This window comes from Ranitomeya variabilis, chromosome 2 (genome assembly GCF_051348905.1).
Source record: "Ranitomeya variabilis isolate aRanVar5 chromosome 2, aRanVar5.hap1, whole genome shotgun sequence".
In the NCBI taxonomy this organism is placed as follows: Eukaryota; Metazoa; Chordata; class Amphibia; order Anura; family Dendrobatidae; genus Ranitomeya; species Ranitomeya variabilis.
This window is the reverse complement of record NC_135233.1, coordinates 1,088,201,083-1,088,224,206: the sequence shown is the minus strand read 5'-3', so window position 1 is coordinate 1,088,224,206 and position 23,124 is coordinate 1,088,201,083. Positions and strand designations below refer to the sequence as shown.

Sequence of the window (23,124 nt, the reverse complement as noted above, 5' to 3'; positions counted from 1 at the left end):
ATGTAATGTATGTACAGTGACTGCACCAGCAGAATAGTGAGTGCAGCTCTGGGGTATAATACAGGATGTAACTCAGGATCAGTAATGTATGTACACAGTGACTGCACCAGCAGAATAGGGAGTGCAGCTCTGGAGTATAATACAGGATGTAACTCAGGATCAGTAATATAATGTATGTACACAGTGACTGCACCAGCAGAATAGTGAGTGCAGCTCTGGGGTATAATACAGGAGGTAACTCAGGATCAGTAATGTAATGTATGTACACAGTGACTGCACCAGCAGAATAGTGAGCGCAGCTCTGGAGTATAATACAGGATGTAACTCAGGATCAGTAATGTAATGTATGTACACAGTGACTGCACCAGCAGAATAGTGAGTGCAGCTCTGGGGTATAATACAGGATGTAACTCAGGATCAGTAATGTAATGTATGTACACAGTGACTGCACCAGCAGAATAGTGAGTGCAGCTCTGGGGTATAACACAGGATGTAACTCAGGATCAGTAATGTAATGTATGTACACAGTGACTGCACCAGCAGAATAGTGAGTGCAGCTCTGGGGTATAATACAGGAGGTAACTCAGGATCAGTACAGCATCACAATGTATAACTTAGTTAACTAACTTATGTAAATCAGTAATGTGTAAGCTGAGAAATCATGGCTTACACTGGTAATTTTTGTGTCCTAATATTCCACATTGATTAAAACAATATGACATTTTACTCTTTATATAACCAGAAAATTATTTTATGAACCTGAAAAAATGCAAGAAAAATATTTTTACTAGTGTAAATGTCAGTTTAATTCTCATAACCCAGGAACATTTTCTGCACCAATATATGATATGTCGCACAAAATAGATAGATTTATGATAAAAATGATAAACTTTGATGATGGCCACCGATGCCTACGGGAAGGAGTAAAGTTTGACATCTTAGTAGCCTTTCATCGAACAGATACATCAAAGTCAAACTTTGTTAGTGTCGTCCCTGGGGAGACATCATTAGGAAGAGATGATATATGGCTTGATCGATATACTATCGGCCATATGTCCATCGCTGAGGAAGGCAACAAATTAAGTTAGGCCGAATTTCACAAATAATAAGGAAAAGAAAAAAGAAAAATACGCAACGGTTTCTCACAAAAAAGTTCCAATCACAAAATGTACTTCGGTTCATCGGGAAGCAGAATTGACAAGTGTCCGAAATTAAATTTCAGGCGAATATTTTACTGTTATGTTTGAAGTCCACAGCCTTAGAAATTGGCGCATACATGATCCAGGGCGCAGGACAAGAGAACGGAGAAAATAAATAGGAGAAAAATAAAACCGGGGTTCTGGAGAAAGTTCAGTTTGTCTCTAAGCCGTAGACACATCTGTCCTCGTGATATATGTCCAATAATCATGTTTACATACGTCGTGTCAGAGACTTTACGGGCGGATCCCTAGTGTCATTACAGATGATCTTTGCTGCTCTAAAGGGAACGGTATCATCTAAATTCTATATACTGAGATACATCATCTTTTTTCTAGCTTTGTCTTTTTTAGGGGACAATTACGGGCACAGACATCACGCCTGAGATCAGCAGTTCCGAGACATGATTTACAAGAGTCTCATGGGCCAAAGGAAACTGGTGCCTGGAGATGATTTGTAAGGGAGAATGCTTTGTGACCAGTGCAGAGGTCCCTGTGCAGGGAGGGAGAGGAGGACGGCGGTCTTCACTAAAGATGAGCAAATTAGTTAGCTGAGGATCAAACTAGTCTCAGATTTAAAAAAAAAAATAAAAAAATAAAAAAATAATTAGATTTGCTAAAATCTGATTAACTTTCTGCAAATCTGACTATAAAGGACCGGAAAAAACCCTCCACAACTCAAACACAGCTCAATGCCTATCTGTCCAGCCGCCGCTACCTGCCTGGTTCTCCGCCCACGTCCCCAGATTCTTCACACAATGCATGGCGCACTGTGCAATGCCCAAGTTCCAGTCAGGGTCTTTGGAGATACAAGCTGTATTGTCACAACATGTGTCACCTGAAGTCTATTCAACACGGTATCACTGAGAAAAGGAAGACTGGAAGACTGTGGAGAACTGGGCAGGGTGGCAAGAGGGGAGAACGGTGTGGTGGCGTATAGCATTTTATTTTTTAACCCCAATGTACATTATGCTCTGGGGTCTGGCAAAATTCACGAAGAAAAATTTGAATTTCCTGGCCAAATTCAATAGAGTGTGCAGAATTCACTCGTCCATAGATTTCACCTATTAGCAGTAGAGGAACTGGCGTCACCCATCTGCAGCTTTATAATGGAGGCATTACGTATTATTGGCTGTAATCAGAAGACTGCAAAAGCAAATTTTAGTAATTTTTCTCTTCTTAGATTGTGACATCAAAAATGTTAGCGCGTTTTGTGTATGTGAATCGTGTGTACATCTGAGCAACATCATGGTTGTAGACGCAAAATTCATATCGACATATAGATTGTATTAAGAACCACTGAATCCCCCCCCCCCTAAAAAAAAAAACCTCCCTGCATCTCCACCATTATATAAAATATTAAAGTGATGTGAAAAACTGAAGAGGACTAGTAAATAAAAATGAGACTTTAGTTTAATAACTAGTGTCAGGCAGCAGCGCTAAAGGCGTGCGTCAAGTCTTGGTTATGGTGCATACTTTTTGCCGTTGTTTGGTTCCTGTTTTTCTCAGTTTTTTAGGTCGTTTTCCACCAGAATTTACAGATCCTTATGGAAACGTACGTTAAGACTTTATGCACTGCTGCACGTTGTCGACCACTTGTCCTTTCTCAGCCAAGGTTCTCCACCTGAGCGAGTCTTGCCAATCAGCAGGCACTCCCCGGTACCAGAAACTAGCAACACCCGTCTCCGTTTACTCTTCTGAATTCCGAATCTGACAGGTTAATCACTGTAACCGACTACTGATATGAAGTAATGCTCCTGTAAGAATTCTGCTCGGCACAAACACATCCCTCCTCCCTTGCCCTATCTTCTCGCTGTTGCAGGCAGGTTTTTAAAGGCGGGTTTTTTTTTTGATCCTCCAAACAAGAACCCCGTGGTCACTAACTTTTATGTTGATAAGAAATTTAATAAGCATGGACCAGTGCACACAGAGCCAGCAGGGCATGGAGACAGGCAGGATGGTGCCAGCTCGAGGAAACTATTCAGCTGATGGTGAACCATTAATCATACTGAGGTCCTGGTCTATGCCAGCTCGGTGCCCAACTACCCCTACTGTCTGCAGCCAAGGCTGCCTGCTCACAAATCCATGGCAACTTTATCTATGGCCGGGCTTCCAAGTGGTACCGCGAAAGTCCTGGACGACTTAATCATTAAACCATCTCAAGGGAAAGCTTTCAGGTTAGCAGCGGTGAAGAAAAGATTAAAATATCAATGTAAGCCCTGTACCAGTGTGGCACCCAGCAAGCTCACTTTTTGGGGGGATTTGCTTGATTTTAACCTCTTTATTTTAGAGGGTAGTAGATTCACCAAAACTGCAAAGGGAAGCCAATGACATCTAGCTTTCAAAAAAAAAAAAAAAAAAAAAAAATGCAGTATGAAAACAAATAAGGATATGTCCACAAGCAGCGTTTGTTTTCGTGCAAATATGAAGATCTGTTTTACAGTATCAATGAATTTGAGCGTTTTTTACTGCATTGTTGGTGAGTAAAAGTCATTTTATTAAACATGTACAGTAGACACGTTATCTATGCCTCAAAAAAGTTACAAGAGTGCTGAAAAAATACCAAGAAACGCCGCAAAAATGCAGCAAAACCAAAAGTGAGCATGTTTTGGCTGCAGAAAGAAAGGCTTCAAAAATGCTGTATGAACATAGCCTAACTAGCCTTAGAACATGTAGATATTACCGATGCCATGCTGAATTCAGAGCATGAAGGAGAGTGCCCCCGGGCCCCGACGTCTATCGCAAGGTACCCTGGCGGGCAAAGGGTGGACTCGTACGGATGGATTCTCTGGGAATCCAATGCCCAAGGTTCTGGGCTCACGCTGTCCCTATCATATCCTGGGCCTGTCACTTCTTAGCACTCATTGACCCTGTCACTTCCTGTCCTTGCTACTAACTCTCAGTTAACCCCTCCCAAAAGGGGTTAACCATTATAGCCAACCCTGTCTAAGCTAACTGCAGCCCCAGTGAGTTATCCTTTTTCAACATACATGAACATCAAATTCTTTGAACCCTTTAAAGTGTCAGGAAGAAAACCATCAGCCCCTTCGCTATAACATTCCCCCACACTTTAATTATGGTCGTCCCCGACCATGTCAGGCCTTAAAAGAAGAGTTAGACAAAACAAGATGTTATAAAACTCTATAAATCACTATGAAACATCAAACTGCGGGCTGGTCCAGACGTCGCTTCCTTGTGTAGATCTGGCCCTTCTCGGTTAAGGACCCCAAAATGACAAGTGTGGCAGTCCATAACCATAAAAAATTTTGGTACTACCAGTCCTCCTAGGCAGGGGTGAACCTAGCCACACTGCTGCCTGAGGCAAACTTCAAAACAGCGCCCCCCCAAAAAAACATATACAGCACTGCCCCCCTATAGGGCTCCCATCTCATATACAGTCCCCCCATACATTACATGAGTGATAACTATTGTACATTCTACAATAGGTCATAAATCAGACAGTATAGTTCTCCATACAGTATTCTGGGCACCACAGTGCTCCATACAGTATAATGTGCCCCATATATTGCTCCATACAGTATAATGTGCCCCATATATTGCTCCATACAGTATTGTGGGCACCACACAGTGCCCCATACAGAACATGCCCCATATATTGCTCCATACAGTATAATGAGCCCCATATATTGCTCCATACTGTATAATGGCCACACAGTGCTCCATACTGTATAATGGCCACACATGATGCTCCATACTGTATAATGGCCACACATAGTTACACCTCATACACACGCGGCTCCGCTTCGTACACCTCTTACACATTCAGCTCCGCTCCATACACCTCGTACACACGCGGCTCCGCTCCATACACCTCATACACATTCAGCTCCGCTTCATACACCTCGTTCACACGCGGCTCCGCTCCATACACCTCACACACGGCTCCGCTCCGTACACCTTACACACACGGCTCCGCTCCGTACACCTCATACACACACGGCTCCACTCCGTACACCTCACACACACACGGCTCCACTCCGTACACCTCATACACACACGGCTCCACTCCGTACACCTCATACACATTCAGCTCCACTTTGTACACCTCATACACACAAGGCTCCGCTCCGTACACCTCATACACATTCAGCTCCACTCCGTACACCTCATACACACACAGCTCTGCTACATCCACACTGTAAACCCCTCCTGACCACACACATAAAGCAGCTTACCATGGCAACCAGCATAGCAGAGTCCTGCAATCAATGGAGGTCCCGATCATGTGACCCCTGACTCCTCCCCTCCTGTGACCTCATTACAGGTCCTGTTTGCACAGAACAGCCAATATTTGCTGTTGCTCTGCGGGTGCAGGGATGACCGGCTGATATTGCACACCGTGGGTTGTGACTAACCTAATGGTTAGGCTGTGGGTTGTGAGCAGGGGCGAGCGCACCGCACTAGTGACACTCAGCAAATGTTAGGGATTATGGAGAGTCGACAGCAGGTGTTCTGACCGCAGCTCTGCCGCCCCCTGTCTTTCAGTGACGACTGCCGCCTGAAGCAAAGGGCTCAACTTGCCCCATGATAGCGGCGCCCCTGCTCCTAGGTAAGGACCCTGGAAGCAAAATGTCCAAGTTCATTTTTATCAACAAAGCCCACAGACTCATACAGTTGTAGTTTTCTTTAGAACACCATCCAGAAAACGCACAGTCTCTGTTATTGAGGATATCAAACCCTCAAAAAAGACCAGCATCTGATATTCCAGCAGAAAAAGGCTCAACGGGTGTAACAAAAGAAAAAATTAAGAAACAATGGTGTCAAACTCAACTGCTTCAGGCCTTTTCGGCCCCAAAAGGAAAACAGGAAACAGTCTTTAAAACTTCCTTTGGTCAATATAAGCAACATTCAACTAAAACTTCAAGAACAGTCCTTTGTTATGATGGGGCAGTCCCCCGCAGCAGGGAATTTTACTGCAAAAGCCTCTCCCAACCAGTTTGAGGCATCTCCCTGTAATTAATGATTAGGAAGCCATGAAGGCGGAGTCCCGGGTTACTTCTATTTTCAAGGCCTTTTCTGGGCCTTTCTCCTCTCCTTTATGAAGGCAGCCCAGGCAGTGGGAGATGGTGGTCTTCTTCATCTCCAAGACTGATCTGTGAACTTAATTGGGCCGAGGTCCTTCTCCCCTGTTGTAACGCTCCCACAGCACACCTGGATAAGGCCATAGATGGTGACCTAAATTTTTGAACCACCTGACCTGCGGTGACCAGGTTGTCTTCACTGACCGTGGCGTTGCGGAGTTCACCTTCCCAGCCTGCAGGTCCGGCAAGCTGGATGGGTGCACCTCCCTGAAAAATTCAGCTGGTCCACGGCCCATCAAGGGGTTTTGACCAGCACTCACCAGCTCTTCTGGAGACCCTTCGGGGGTTACCTTCCCCTCACTAGGATACCTGGTCCCAGGCATCTGCATAATTTCCGTGGGGACTGTTCAAGATCCCCCTTGGCAGGCATCTCTCTGGGCCCTTTGCTCAAGGACCTCCTGATCCCTCTTCAGGATATCCTCACAAATGTAGGGAAGCACGAGAGCCACCACATACCAACCTTTTCCTGCTTCACACGTCACGAACTCTACCTACGCCCGGATGTAGATGATGGAGTCTGGAAGGCAAGTACTTGCATTTGACCATGTCGCAACCCACATACACTTTGTACCCCATCCACACCTCTTTCCAGAGCCTGAATCCTTTCCAAATGTCAAACGCAGTGACCTGTCCCCATGTTTGAGCCTGTTCTATCGCCTCCCATCAGGCACTGTTGAACCCCTCCTTCCTGTGGGCCAGCAAGTCCAACTCATGCAACTATTTTTAAACACAGTGTGCAATATTAAGGGGGGGCTATCAGTCGGCAGGGTACTAAAGTTATCCCGCTCTATGTTCTTCCAATTGATGTAGGGGGCTCTCTGGTTAGCCAGTCTTACCATCGGCATCTCTTTCTTGGGCCCATGCGTTCCCATCACCACTTCAGGGACTTCCTTGATTGGAACCGAAGCAGGGCTTAGCCACATTGGGACACTGCTCCTCCGGGAAAGTCATGTACGCACCGCCAGCTCCTGGGTATTTTTTTTCCCTCAGTCAAAGCTCATATGGTAGCTTCGCGCTGCTGCCCCAGGGGTGATAATCTCTCGAATCTCCTCCCCACTTATGTCTTCTGGACAGCCAGAGAGCTCACTGGGGTTCCGCTCACTTTGTGCATGATCTGCAGGGGACTTGCTGCTGCTGCTGCTGCACACATTACACCACAAGTGTAATACGGAATTTGGCGCCGTCCACTTCCCGACGATGTGCTTCCTGCACATCTAAGCCTCTTCCTAGGCTGAACTTCTGACATGACCGCCGTGTCATGCTTTACTCTTGGTAGCTCCGCCTTCAGCTGCACCCCCTACTATCACAACCTGCCACTCAGTGGGCTGCGCCTCACACTGTGCTGCATCTTTCTCCAGAACATAACTCCCATTCCGGGCTGAACACCTTTTTGCATCCTCCGGCTGCAAGTATCCCGTCGTTCTTCCATCTGCACCATAAGCCATATCTTCCCCACTTTCTTCATGCCAGGCACTCACACCCTACTGGCCGAGCCAAATGTAAGATGTAGTGATGAGCAAATATACTCGTTACTCGAGATTTCCTGAGCACACTCGGGGGTCCTCCGTGTATTTTTTAGTGCTCGGAGATTTAGTTTTCTTCGCCGCAGCTGAATGATTTACATCTGTTAGCCAACATAAGTACATGTGGGGGTTGCCTGGTTGCTAGGGAATCCCCACATGTACTTATGCTGGCTAACAGATATAAATCATTCAGCTGCAGCGAAGAAAATCTCTAAGCACTAAAAAATACTCGGAGGACACCTGAGCGTGCTCGGGAAATCTCGAGTAACGAGTATATTCGCTCATCACTAGTAAGATGCCAAGCGAGGTAGTAGGGGGCAAGCTTCAGTTCCCACTCGCTTTGGCATCCTATTGACAACACGTGTCCCAGTGTGCTGCTGTGTGTGAGGTGCATCACACTTCCTTCGGGGCTGCAGGACTCCAGGAACCCCCCTTCTGGAACCAGGGCAGCAATCAATCCAGGAGACACGAGGTTCATAAAAGCAACCAAAACTTTACTTGGTGAATGGCAGTATTTACAGGCAGGCATAGTGGATAAGGCTCAATGGGCTGTCATCTTTCCCACAGGTCCTGGACACAACTTCAGCCCTAGTTCTCGGTATAGGTAGATCATTACTTTTACGGTCTTCTCTAGCTCAAGGGGAACTTCTCGCAGTATATTTGGATTCCATCTCACTCCGCCTCTAAGGGTTTGAGTTAACTTTCTCCCTCCCGCAGAAGGAGTGTGCCCCTGGGCCCTGTCTTCTATCTCAAGGTTCCCATGCCGCCAAATGGGGGACCTTGTGCAGAGTGGTTCTCTGGCAATCTACTGCCCCAAGGAACTGGGCTCATGCTGTCCCTAGCAGCCCCTGTCCTGGGCCTGTCACTTGTTACTGCTCGGTACTCACTGACTCAGTCACTTCCTGCCCGTGACACTAACTCTCAGTTCCTACTCCCAAAATGTGCTGGCCATTACAGTTAACCCTGTCTAAGCTAACTGCAGCCCCAGTGAGTGTTATCCTTTTACAACATACATGATCAAATACTTTGAACCCTTTAGAGTGTCAGGGAGCAAACCACCAACCCCATCACTCCTATACCTGCATGTGTTTCGGCTGTCGAACCATGCAGGCACGGGGAAAGTGAACATATTATTCGACCACACTCAAGACACTCGGTTAGCACACGAGCATACACCTTATCCGAGGACGTTCGCTCATTGCTACTAGTTACAAATGTTGTGGGTCATTAAACTACTGCCAGGATGTTATAGGGCATGTAAATAACTTTGTAGACGTCCACTTGCCATGGAAAAATGGAGGTTATAATACCATCTGTAAATAGACAGGAGAATGGGACTAGTATGCCCAGATGACTATGGACTGTTTTATAACTTTAATTTCTCTACCCTAGTAAAAGCATAAATCATTAGAGAACATCTACAAAGTTATTTATGAGCCTACTAACGTCTTGGCAGTGGGTTAATATCTACAACCTTGATGACTGGTTCCAGTTAAGTATCTAAGACCTCTTTAAATGGTTTCAAATGAGTCAAACAATGCTGCCCCCAAGACATCAGCCAAAATCAGTGATTAACTCTACGTTCCACTGCAGGAGAAAAAAAATGCCTATCTAGCCATGGATTTGCCAAATGTACATACGATGACTGCCACCAGATCGGGAGCCATTAATACAGAGCAGCTCTGTGTTCTGACTTGTACAAGGAGGTGTGGGGTGCCCTCAATCATGTCCACAAGCACAAATTGGATTTGGCTCCATGAGACAATCCCATAAATCAGTGTATTCCTTCTATAACTCCCACAGTAGCTGTGACAAGTGATAGATATTCATAAGAAAGAACTGACGTGCCAAGTACTGATCATTGTTGTAAACCCTGTTTACGCAGAAGGGTTTGCTAATATTGTGCCATTAGTGAAGACTCCCATGTATCGCCTAAGGGGCCGAAAGATACATTTACATACATGCAAATTATTGTCTGCGAACGTTCAATCTCGTCAACAAAGAACAATATTGTGATTGTGCATCACCGACTGTTTTGCTCATTTACACTGGATAGGCATTGTCACCGATCCTTCCAATGGTTCAGGTCCGGACAACCAAAGCTTTGTGTCCACGGACCTATCGGCCAAAAGATCTGCCGAACAATACGCAAGTTCTCCTATCTACGGTCATCTTAAACTTACAGTCCTAGAGCTGGAGGATAAAGACGACATTTATCCCATGAAAGGACGGATCAGGATCTCGATGCTGCATCCTCGGAGCAAAAGGAAAGAGCGTTGTTGGAGGTCTTCCAAGATTGCAAGAGATCTTTGTCAGGAAGATTTATAGGATAGGTCTATATTATTCAGGTGTTACGAAACAGAAATCAACGTAATTAAGGACGTGTTTCCTTCCAGATTAAGAAAAAACAAAAAAAACAACAGAAGTGCATTCAGTCATCGTAACTCATAGAAGTTGCCCACCAAGAATGGGAAAGAACATGTCTACAGAAACTATCAATTGTTGCCATAAATAAAAAGAAGGAATGTCAAACTCTGCAAACGTTCCGCCATGGTTTTTTTGGGGGGTGTTATCTTTCTAGGATACATCCAACAGTCACTTTATTCTGTAGGTGGTTATCAGGATATGGATAACAAGTTAATATTAGGTTTTAATCTTTTTTTTTTAAACTACTTTTGCTGTTGCAGCCATTGTAACATACAGCCGACATCAGCGGGAAGCGGTATAAATATTCTATATAGACTACACTGGTCTATCTGGTTGTTTGTGAATATTTGTAAAATAGCGGGACGGCTGTAATTCAACTTCAATGCTTCCCAGGTTAAAAAAAAAAATAATAATTTTTTTTGTCCAAACGTTTTTGATTTTTTTGCAATGCTTATTCTAAAGTCAGCAATTACCTTGTTTTCCTTAGGGGAAATAATTGCACGACTACCCAAAAAATTATGTTTAACTGACGTCGCCGTGCCGGATGGACTCTTCTAACGCCGATTTGACAAGTGAAATGTGTTGAGTAAGAAATGAAAAATGGACAAAATAAACAAATCCAGTGCAACTCTCTAGACTTATCCGGCGTCAGAACTGACTACCTGGAGCTTGTCTGCGCCCACAAAATACCTGCAGCTAGAGAAAACCCCGATAACTGCTTATTTGTTATCCAATTGGAGAACTAGAATTTGGTTACCTATTTAGGGTTTAATCATAGCGCCATGCAGCTAAAGGATACGAAAACCAAAGCACACAATGATGGCGGCTTTTGAGATATTTACATAAACAACTAAAACAGGGAAAATAATTTAAAACAGTGCTCCAAAAAAGTAAAAAAAAATTAGGACAAAAACAGTCATGGAAAAAGAGAAAACCAAACAATTTCCTTATAGAAGAAAACTATTAAAAATATTATCAGATTCAGTCTAAACAACAAAAAAAGAAGCGCTAACAATTAACGTGTCGGGAGACATCGTGTAACCCCAAAATAATTGTCAGGAGAAGAAAAAACAGGAGTCTCCTAAAGTTCTCTTTTTGGATGTTTCAATTATCGAGGAAGAGTTACCGAGACTAAATTTTGGCCATAAACAGCTCATTTGTGTCTCTGTAAATGACACATTATATTGTACAAGAAATCTACAAACTGAAATGTCAAATTCAAAATGCAGATTTATTGTGGAGACGAATATTTAACAGATTATTTACGGAAAGTTGCTTAAAAGTGTAACATATAACATAAAAATATACCAAAATAGTCATCAGTTAAATGCTAGGTCACTTCTACACTACTGCTTTACAGCATTGCTGCACATACACAGTGACTGCGCCAGCAGAATAGTGAGTGCAGCTCTGGGGTATAATACAGGAGGTAACTCAGGATCAGTAATGTAATGTATGTACACAGTGACTGCACCAGCAGAATAGTGAGTGCAGCTCTGGAGTATAATACAGGATCTAACTCAGGATCAGTAATGTAATGTATGTACACAGTGACTGCACCTGCAGAATAGTGAGTGCAGCTCTGGAGTATAATACAGGATGTAACTCAGGATCAGTAATGTAATGTATGTACACAGTGACTGCACCAGCAGAATAGTGAGTGCAGCTCTGGGGTATAATACAGGATGTAACTCAGGATCAGTAATGTAATGTATGTACACAGTGACTGCACCAGCAGAATAGTGAGTGCAGCTCTGGGGTATAATACAGGATGTAACTCAGGATCAGTAATGTAATGTATGTACACAGTGACTGCACCAGCAGAATAGTGAGTGCAGCTCTGGGGTATAATACAGGATGTAACTCAGGATCAGTAATGTAATGTATGTACACAGCGACTGCACCAGCAGAATAGTGAGTGCAGCTCTGGAGTATAATACAGGATCTAACTCAGGATCAGTAATGTAATGTATGTACACAGTGACTGCACCAGCAGAATAGTGAGTGCAGCTCTGGAGTATAATACAGGATCTAACTCAGGATCAGTAATGTAATGTATGTACACAGTGACTGCACCTGCAGAATAGTGAGTGCAGCTCTGGAGTATAATACAGGATGTAACTCAGGATCAGTAATGTAATGTATGTACACAGTGACTGCACCAGCAGAATAGTGAGTGCAGCTCTGGGGTATAATACAGGATGTAACTCAGGATCAGTAATGTAATGTATGTACACAGTGACTGCACCAGCAGAATAGTGAGTGCAGCTCTGGGGTATAATACAGGATGTAACTCAGGATCAGTAATGTAATGTATGTACACAGTGACTGCACCAGCAGAATAGTGAGTGCAGCTCTGGGGTATAATACAGGATGTAACTCAGGATCAGTAATGTAATGTATGTACACAGCGACTGCACCAGCAGAATAGTGAGTGCAGCTCTGGAGTATAATACAGGATCTAACTCAGGATCAGTAATGTAATGTATGTACACAGTGACTGCACCAGCAGAATAGTGAGTGCAGCTCTGGGGTATAATACAGGATGTAACGCAGGATCAGTAATGTAATGTATGTACACAGTGACTGCACCAGCAGAATAGTGAGTGCAGCTCTGGGGTATAATACAGGATGTAACTAAGGATCAGTAATGTAATGTATGTACACAGTGACTGCACCAGCAGAATAGTGAGTGCAGCTCTGGAGTATAATACAGGATGTAACTCAGGATCAGTAATGTAATGTGTGTACATAGTTACTGCACCAGCAGAATAGTGAGTGCAGCTCTGGAGTATAATACAGGATGTAACTCAGGATCAGTAATGTAATGTATGTACACAGTGACTGCACCAGCAGAATAGTGAGTGCAGCTCTGGGGTATAATACAGGAGGTAACTCAGGATCAGTAATGTAATGTATGTACACAGTGACTGCACCAGCAGAATAGTGAGTGCAGCTCTGGAGTATAATACAGGATGTAACTCAGGATCAGTAATGTAATGTATGTACACAGTGACTGCACCAGCAGAATAGTGAGTGCAGCTCTGGAGTATAATACAGGATGTAACTCAGGATCAGTAATGTAATGTATGTACACAGTGACTGCACCAGCAGAATAGTGAGTGCAGCTCTGGGGTATAATACAGGAGGTAACTCAGGATCAGTAATGTAATGTATGTACACAGTGACTGCACCAGCAGAATAGTGAGTGCAGCTCTGGAGTATAATACAGGATGTAACTCAGGATCAGTAATGTAATGTATGTACACAGTGACTGCACCAGCAGAATAGTGAGTGCAGCTCTGGGGTATAATACAGGATGTAACTCAGGATCAGTAATGTAATGTATGTACACAGTGACTGCACCAGCAGAATAGTGAGTGCAGCTCTGGAGGATAATACAGGATGTAACTCCGGATCAGTAATGTAATGTATGTACACAGTGACTGCACCAGCAGAATAGCGAGTGCCGCTCTGGAGTATAATACAGGATGTAACTCAGGATTTTACAAAGTTAAAATATTTATGTAGATGAATTCTAGAAACAACCTGTCAAATTGTGATCAGAGGTGATCGCTGTAAGCGAGATGAGTCGGGTAGATAGGTACCTCCTATCTTGGTGTACGTGTATGCTACCGGAAGCTCCCGCATGAAGCATGACACACACGGTTACCCCACTTGCTCAACCTTTATTACCTAGAATGATAAATCTTGTGTGAGCAAGTTTATAGGAATCCGAATACAAGTAGTTATTCTTCATTGTACACATCGCAACATGTTTTATACCACGCACGGGTTGTGTAGTATGAACAATCCATGTGTAACACTAACAGGCGCCGGCGCTGGTGTAGGGGCCGCCTTAGGTCACCCGCTGCTCTGTCAATAGTTAACTCGCGACGTATGGAACGAGTCCTCTCCACCTCCATCTTTGCTTTGTGGTTACTGTACGGAAATGAATTAATTTTATGGAAACAGAAGATAATTACCATTTTACTAACGACGTACACGCACTTACATTCTAGAGACTACGTTGGCATCGCTTCTAATTACCATTTAGAGGTATAATAGATTTTACCACTGCATATTACATGTTTTATTGCTCAGTATTATTCGTGGCGGTCTAGAAACAGTATCTCTTAGTAATTAGTGGAACAGATCAAATTTCAATTTTTTTTTTTAATAAATTAAAATAAAACTTATTTTCTCACAATTTGTAAGAATTATTTTCAATTAAAACTACTCATACAATTTACATTTCACACATATACATAATATATACATATATATATACACACATTATATATATATATATCACTGTATATATATATATATATATATATATATATATATATATATATATATATATATATATATATATATATATATATATATATATATATATATATATATATTTCATTTATATTTATTATTATTTTTTTCCTAGAAAAATAGCTTACAATGAAATCGACTTTATTTCGTGCCTGGGGCCTAGTCAGAAAAGAGTCGGCTCTGGACTTTGAACCTGGGTCTCCGGCGAGTCTAGACTATTATTACAAATAATTTTTGCCTTTTAAAATTTGACTCCAAATTTCAATTTCTAATTACAAAAGTAGATTTCTCTTTTTTGTTGAAAAAAACAAAAAAAACCCACTACAATAATGTAAGACTTTGTAGACTTCTCCGACACCAGACGAATGTTCCTCGGGCTAAAATGGTCAAGTATAATAAGTACAGTAGCATTTTTGGGGCTTTTTAGATCAATTACAGGTACTTTCATTTTTGTGTAATTCCAAAAAAAAGGACTTAATTTGCTAAAGGCCAGAAAAAAAAAAAAAAAAGACAAAAAAAAAAGTTTCACACTATTAGGTCTGAGTCGTAATCATTGTCTATTACTTGGGCTTGATGTTAGCATTGTACGAACTTGTAGGAATTCTTCACATTTATCATTATGCTGCTAAGAGCCCAAATTATAGGCACTTAAAAGAAAGAAGTGGCGGCTTTCAATGTACGGTCTAATTAGTCACGATATAAACTTTGGAAAAAGTAAAATGAAGAAGCAAAAAAACTAAATAAAACTCATCGTACGGATACTTTTTTTTTTGCATTTCTTTGACTTTTCGTTTTTTTCTTATTTTTAGGCTTCATATGTTGAAAGACGTGAATTGTTTATAATGATTGGTGATTGTTTCACGAGACGGAACAATATTAATTGTATCTGGTTTTCATCACGTTAAAATTAAAAAAAATTAAAAAAAAAAGCAAAAAAAAAAAAGTTTGAGTAAGAATCTGGAAGTTTCGTAGAGCGGACGGGTATCGCGGCGTCATCGGGAATAAAAAGGTTAAGAGATGTAAGACGACTGTTGGCCCTGCGGCGTAGCGTTGACCTGATTTTTCCTCTGCGAATGGAGGTCACATGATAAAAGAGTCAAACAAACAAACTGCCACGTGTGGCCGGTACGGAATGTGCCTCGTTACCGCGACACATCCTCGTTCCATAATTTCACATGTTAGTTAAAAAGGGAGAGCGGAAAATCAGAATATTTTTTTTTTCCCTTCTTTCTGTTTCTTTGTTCTTATGGCTCGTTAAACCATCAGGTAAAACAGATCGGGTGATGTCACCGGGAGGAAGTGGGAGAGGGAGACTTGCATTCCACGTTGGTGCGCAGTCAACAAGTAGGAACGTGATGTTTCACTAGCAGGTGAGTAGTAGAAAGACTTCGAGCGCACCTGAGCAGGTGGCAAGCCTTTAGCAATGGGGTGCAGGACTTTTAAGATAAAAAAACAGCTGTTTCTTCATAACAATTATTTCTAAAAAAAAAATAAAAAAGTGCTGTCCTACTGAAAATCCGAGCTGCCGAATAGCCCAAAACAAGCCACGTTGTTAACTCACGCCAGGAGCTAGCGACCCGAGTGGAACAAAAACAATGGAAACTGTCAGAAAGCAAATATTTATTGGTGAACGCAAAGAACGTCTCGCTAAAACTCAAGCTTGATTGATTCCATTGACGAAACCCTCCCCGTTAAATTACTGGCAACAATTAATAATAACAAAAAGTCTTAAATCGCTGACCTACCTTATAGGCCTTGTTCACAAAGTTACTTTTTTTTGGACAGAAGGATAATGCAACGTTACCATAAATGCCTAACCACAGCCGTAGGAATGGGCCATTTTTTTTTTTTTATTTAATTTCAAGGGTTTAGATAAATATATTTGATCCTTGATGGCAAAAAACACAAGAGTCCCTGGACACATGTTAGTTTGTAGGCTTTAGAGCCCCTATGAGAGATGGTCTAATATATTGTATGAGCAAAGACATTTTTTCCCTCCATTTAATTTTTTTGTGTGTGTGTTTTTAGGTTTAATGAATGTTAAATTTTTTCACCCCTTTAGGACCCAGACATTTTTTGTAGAAGATTTTTCTTTTGTATTCTGGCATCTACGACTTTGAGCTTAGGTTAATGTAGTTGTACGAGGACTTGTTTTTAAGATAACGAGTTTTGGGTCATTTGGATTACTTAGACAATGTTTAAATTAGATTAATTTTTATTTAGGGAGTTTATTTTCTTTATCATAAATTTAAGTTATACAGATACTGTTCGGTTGTTACAAAATGTTAAGAGTATTTTTATTTCTTTCCTTTTTAATATAATATACTGCCACATAATTATGATGATTTTGCCAGGGCACTAGTGAAGTTTATGCCCTAAAAACTTTCTTAAAGTGAACCTGAGAGATAATTCATGAGAAGGAAGAATCAGAAATTAGTTCTGTAATGTCAGCCGGGTACGTTTCAATCTAAAGTGTACTTTTATTTTACTTTTATTTAAAAGCCAGTCGATGACTGTGGCTAGTACAAGAGGCCGGTCCCTAGCGGCTTTTGCCCATCCCAACCTCCTTGAGTGACAGTTTTCTCACACACACACAGACTAGTAATATGAATGGCACCGGCCAGCTTTAATTGTATATTTTAATTTCAGCAGTGTCTGACTTAAACGATGGAGCCTTTCCGTAGTTCGGGCAGCATAAATCATCTGTCAAATTCCCTTTAAATACTGTAATCATAGAATGTTCGAGTTGGAAGGGTCAGCATTGACCGTGCCATACTAAAGGGTTTCTCTGAATCTGAGAGTTAAAAAAAGAGGTTGCAGATTTGGAATACTAACGTTAGCAATCTTCTGATGCGCATGCTTGTCTTAACAGCCTCACTAGCATGCGCATCCTCGGCAACACGCTGGCTTTGTGGTTAGCATAGTAACCTTGCAGCACTGGGCTCCCGAAATTCTCAAAAGTATATGACAGGGTTATAAACTGGGGTCAAAAGTCTATAAAAGGCCTAGAAAAATGATATTTAGCAAGCTATAAACTTACAAAATACAAACGAGGCGAGGGAATGTTTTGGTGGGGAATAACAGGTTAGTGTCTCTGACAGACACTGTGGTGTTCCCGGTGTTACTCCCCCAGTGTAGGGCAGAACTTCACAGCCGGTGTATAATAATGTTAGATGGAATTATCGCTTCTATCTACGGGTCACTCAGTTCTAATCGCGTAACGTGGTCGAGAGCCAACAAATGTAGACTCGGTGCTTGTGCATAACACAGCGAGGGATAATTCTTCACCCTCCTTAATTGATGGCTCCATTGTAATGTCAGCGTTCAGGTCACAAAGTCTTGTAATTCCAAATATATTTATCTACAAATAGTTTTCACGGCATGTGAAGATCTCTGCACTGCGCCAAGTGCTTTTCATGCTCTCCCTTCAAGCAAGGAGATCTATTCCTTCAACGTGTTCTTTCCTGAAGGCGACGGGGGTTTATAATTCTATCCGTAAGATTTCAAGTTAACATCAGCACTTGTGAGAAATAATGTTAATATTTATTTATAATATTAGCAAAAAGTTTTGCTAATTTTTCAATAAATAATAACGTTCTCACTACGAAGGATCTTCCATTCTACAGACTGTATATACGGCAATACCTAAAAGTCATAACATTACTTTTCCAGTGATCTAAACATGGTTTCCGTTTTTGGCCAATAGCATTGCATTTATTTTCACCACAGCATTTTGGCGTACGTATAATTTTTGGACAGTAGGAAATGTAAAATAAACAGCAGCTTCATTATTGTTTTTATTCCTCATTAGTGACGAGCGAACGTGCTAAGATAAGGTGTTATCCGATCATGCTTGGGTGCCAAGAGTGTTTTCGGCATGCTCGAATAATACGTTAGAGTCCCTTCGATTGTTGAACGCAACACATGGCACCTTCTTGAATATGGGTTCCCAGTTTTAGACTCCACATTCTTAAAAAAAAAAAAAAGGCATTGGAAAGATCGAGTCGCTTAAAAGAAATGGTCTCAAATCAATTCGCAGAACAATGGTCTAACGGCCAGGTCAGTGTTCCATGACCACTAGTCCTCCAACGACCACCTACCATCCCGTGTCCTGGCGCCTCTTGATTGGTTGGCCTGGTGAGACATCCTGTGTGCATCAATCCGCAATGATGACATTGCTCCAGGCAGACTAATCAAAAGAGGAGCCGGAGGTGCTGACAGGTAGGCGGTTCTAGGGCTCCCGTTGAATACTGACCTGGCAGCAAATCGAACTGCTCATCTCTGGCTAGCAAAATTTGGTCTGTTCATAAAAAGGCACCTAATTAGGGATCTCACTTACAGGTGTAAGTAAATGTGTGGTCAATACATTACTTCTTACAGAAGACCATGGGACATTCATTACGTGTGGAGGAAAGGCAATACCCTTATTAAAATAGGAAAGAGTTCTTTACAGTTAGAGCAGTCAGACTGCGGTACGTCGGACCACAAGACAAAATCAGCATTTAGAAAACTTCTGGACGCTTTTACTCATTGTGGGTTATAAATCATCTAGTAATTGAAGGCGATGGACACGATCTCATTACTACATAACGGTGTACCATTTTGCAACAGATAAGACTTTTTTAAAGTTTTTTATTCATTATTTTTTGGGACAAATTTTGTAATTTTTTTTATTTTACATGGTTAATTTTATAACATTTTGATTTTTCAGTCGATCAACAACGCGAGGGCTTTATTTTGCGTTGTCACAAGCTGTAGATTACATTGATAGAATTTTGGGGTACACACGGCCTTTTTATACACTTTACTCACTTTTTATTTTAGGCATGCTTTTTTGTTTTCTATTTTACAGTGTTAAGTTAATATTATGGGTCATTGCAGATGTGGCAATGCAAAACATCCTTACATTTATTAGTGTTTTGCCCAATAAGGGAAAACATGATATTTTTTAATGGTTTTAGAAATTTTTTATTTGTATATTTTGCAAAGAATTTTTTATTTTTTTATTTTAAAGAAGGCTTGAATGAGGGATCCTCTTTATTGTCTGCATTAGATGCCTACCAGTGTAAAAAAAGATGCATAATAAGACCTTACATTATCCGGAATCAGAGGTACCGCATTGGCTGTCACATATAGATGACATCAACTGTTTACAGCTAGCGAGTGAATGAATGATGATGAATGAATGATCTTACAGGGGATGATTATCTGGTATTTATTTTACAAAGCTGTGATCTGTGACTGCATCTTAGCGGCACGGTCTACAGGTAGTCACCAGGAGTCTGGGACATGCCCCCAACCTCATCATTACTTCAGGCAGATACTCTCTCCCTGCAGTTTCCTATTAACGACAGAAATTCTAATGTTTCCATAAGATTTCCTCCAGCAGAAAACCTAAAATAATGACACCATTAAATATGGCATAGTTTGTATGATGGCCACGATGGGGGTTCATTTTTCGGCCCTACGAAAAAAAAAAAAAAAAAACAAATTTTTACAGAACAGATATATCTTATTGATCTCTTTATATACAGAGTTCGGGGATTGCCAAGTCTATACTAGAAAGTGTTTCGGTCTTGGTCCTAAATCAGGTGATCGCTGGGGTATCCGTCATCCAGATTTTTTGTATTTTTTTTTCCTATGTGACTGGGACTTTAAAAAAAAATAACTAAGGCCTTTCTGACTAGGGAAAAAAAATTCAGATTTTTTTAAAACTATTCTACCCATTTTTGCACGTTAGTCTTCATGAAGTGTATGCAGGAGGAAGAGCCAAATTGGTTAAGAGGAGCATGCCTCTCACTAAATTTGGTCCATCTTTCAACTGCTGAGCACCAGCGGCAGAAAAGTACTCGAGTGGGCCAGTGTCGTACATTTCTATTGTAATTTATGGCGACATAAGTTCTGATGAATTTTTACCTTTTCAAAAAATGAGAGATGACCCAAAACTGACTACATTTTGCTTCAAGTTGCGCCAAAGCTTTGTGACATTTCATGTAGCTTTATGCCGGAATTGTGGTCGAAAACTGCTTGATGAATCGGCTTCTAAACTCTTACTAGTAGACGTAAAAATTATATAATTAAAAAAAGTCCCATCTGTCGGGAAAATGAAAAATTTGATTTGAAAATCACTTTTACAGCCTAAAAACAAACAAACAAAAAAAAAACCTGAATGCAAATAGCATCAAAATTTGCCATTAAAAAAACAAAAATATCTTGACGTCTTTGGAGCCGGTAGACCTCCATTCCTCAAATCTCTGTTGCTCCCCGTAACATGGGTGGTACCAGAGAGGTCTAAAACCCTGACCCCCTTCCTACCCAGAAATACATAACATGGAGGAATAGGAAATGTACAAAAGCTCGAATGTATATTGTGCTAACTTTTCACATCCCACAATAATCACAGACCCAATTTTGATAAGTTATACTGCCCTCTGACTTCAGATCACTTTAACACAAATATCTGTAATTATCTGCGTGAAGGAGGGGCGGAAATGTCAACAAATTTTGATATACAACAATGAAGACGACACTAAATTATGCTTTTCGCCTAGTCCCCGTTCTGTCGAACATTCGAGGGATGATTTGTGAGTGCTACTTTGAGTGAGTTCATAAATTACTATCGTAAAAACACCAACAGAGAAAGATTTACGATACAAAATCTGAACATTATAAGCGCAACATGTAAACTCTAATAAAAAAAAAAAGAGACTCAAAAAATTTAAACCAAAAGTTTAATCACTTGGTTAGAAATAAAATGATTGAGACCAGATTAGGAAAATAGTCTCTAAGGATCTGGAATCTAACTGTATTATAAAAAGAAATCTAAATATATATTCTATTAGAGCAGACATCTTAAGAATAAAAAATAAAATAAAAAAAAGCTCACACCAGTTGTTACAAAAGTATTCACTGCCAAACCTTTAAGAACTAACGCAGAGCAGCATTTCCGGATGATTAGCTTCCAATTGTATTTTTTTTTTTTAAATATATACAAATGAATAAATGAGTTAAAAACACTAAAAAAAATTATCAAAAACACATGGCATGCTAGCTCATATTTGACCTTGGGTTTCGCCTATTTGCTTCTTCCTGGGGCCTCCAACAGGCGAAACACGTGTTTTTTTTGTATTTTTTTTTATTAAAAAAACAAACAAATGGGAGTTAATTGTCTAACAGTGCTGCTCTATGTCTGGTCGTTCTTTAAGGCTGTGCAACCACGATGAGTTTTTGATGCTAAATAAATTAGCTGAGTAAAAAACGCAGCATTTCACACTTCTAGGAAAGTGGATAGGATCTATAGGAATCTTACGTTGAGTTTTATGTATGGATTTTCCCCATGGAATTGCATTAGATGCAGATACTCTACTGGTAAAAAATGCATGTAATCCCCACACGACTATTAAAGTTTTGTCAAAGCCAAATACCAGGAAGTATCAAAAACTTTATTTAAATCATGATAAAAAAAGACAAAAAAAACCCCTGCAGCAACAAAAATTATAAAGAATAAAGCAAGTAACCTAGTCTAAAAAAATCTGCAACATCAGAAATGCACAATTTTGATTGTGGGAGTGTAGCCCAAAGGAAACGCGTGACAGTATTGTTGTCAGTGATCACCGATGAAACTGATGGTGTTAGCAGGACTGACGGCATCATCATCATCAGATGACTACACCGATACTGTAAGTTTTACGAAGAGGGCAGAGAACACTGATGCGGTAAAGTTGTATTTCATCTGTTCTTACAGTGAAGCGCGTTGGACTGCTGTGTTGAAATTAGTTAAGAAAAATAGCAGTGCGGATGAAATGTTTTTGTCTACGGCACCAGATACTGATGAGCACATTTTAAGGAGTATTACCAGGGCTATTAAGCAGGATGGCCAGATGTTCTGCACACGTATCAGCCTACAGTATTCCACACGGTAATAACATGTAATTGGTGTCAGTCAAAACAACAAAAAAAAGAAATTTACACATGACTTATATTGAATGGAATGCTCTGTAACCTGTGGCTATAAAGTATGAAAAAGGTCTATGATTGTGTGCATTATTACTCGAAATTCACAAGGGTCAGGAGGCCAAAGTGGTTATCATACAACCATCCTTTTATCAGATCCGAAACGCACAGACGGTCGTCCCGGCAGAGAAGAAAAGTAAAAGCACTCACGTTGAAGGTACACGTGACATTAACATTCACGTGTACTAGGACAATGATCGAGCCGGTAACGCGCGCCAGGTAATGACTGATATCATCAATGGAGGCAGTGTAAAGGGTAGAGTGTGATGCCGGCCCTCGATGCTAATGAGTGGAGGACTGATATATTCTGGGAAGGCTAAGGGAGGTTCTTGTAACCTTACTTGACAACAATTTTTGAATGGTCAAAATTCCAGATCAAGAGTAAAAAGGTCAATGAAACAATTTTGCACACCATCATTACATATCTTCCTTTTACATGATACAGTCAACATTGCTCATGACTGTACAAAAATGCATAGGACATTCCGAGAGTCTGTGTTTTGAGGTTATATGGGATCTTCAACGAAAATATAT

The 23,124-nt window shown here is 41.1% G+C and overlaps 1 protein-coding gene across 2 annotated transcripts in view; it reads right to left on the bottom strand.

The window, feature by feature from the left end:
• The window catches only part of PINX1 (PIN2 (TERF1) interacting telomerase inhibitor 1), a 102,663-nt gene that overhangs the window by 1,580 nt on the left and 77,959 nt on the right, over positions 1 to 23,124 (bottom strand). The gene's annotated exons all lie outside the window — the stretch shown is intronic.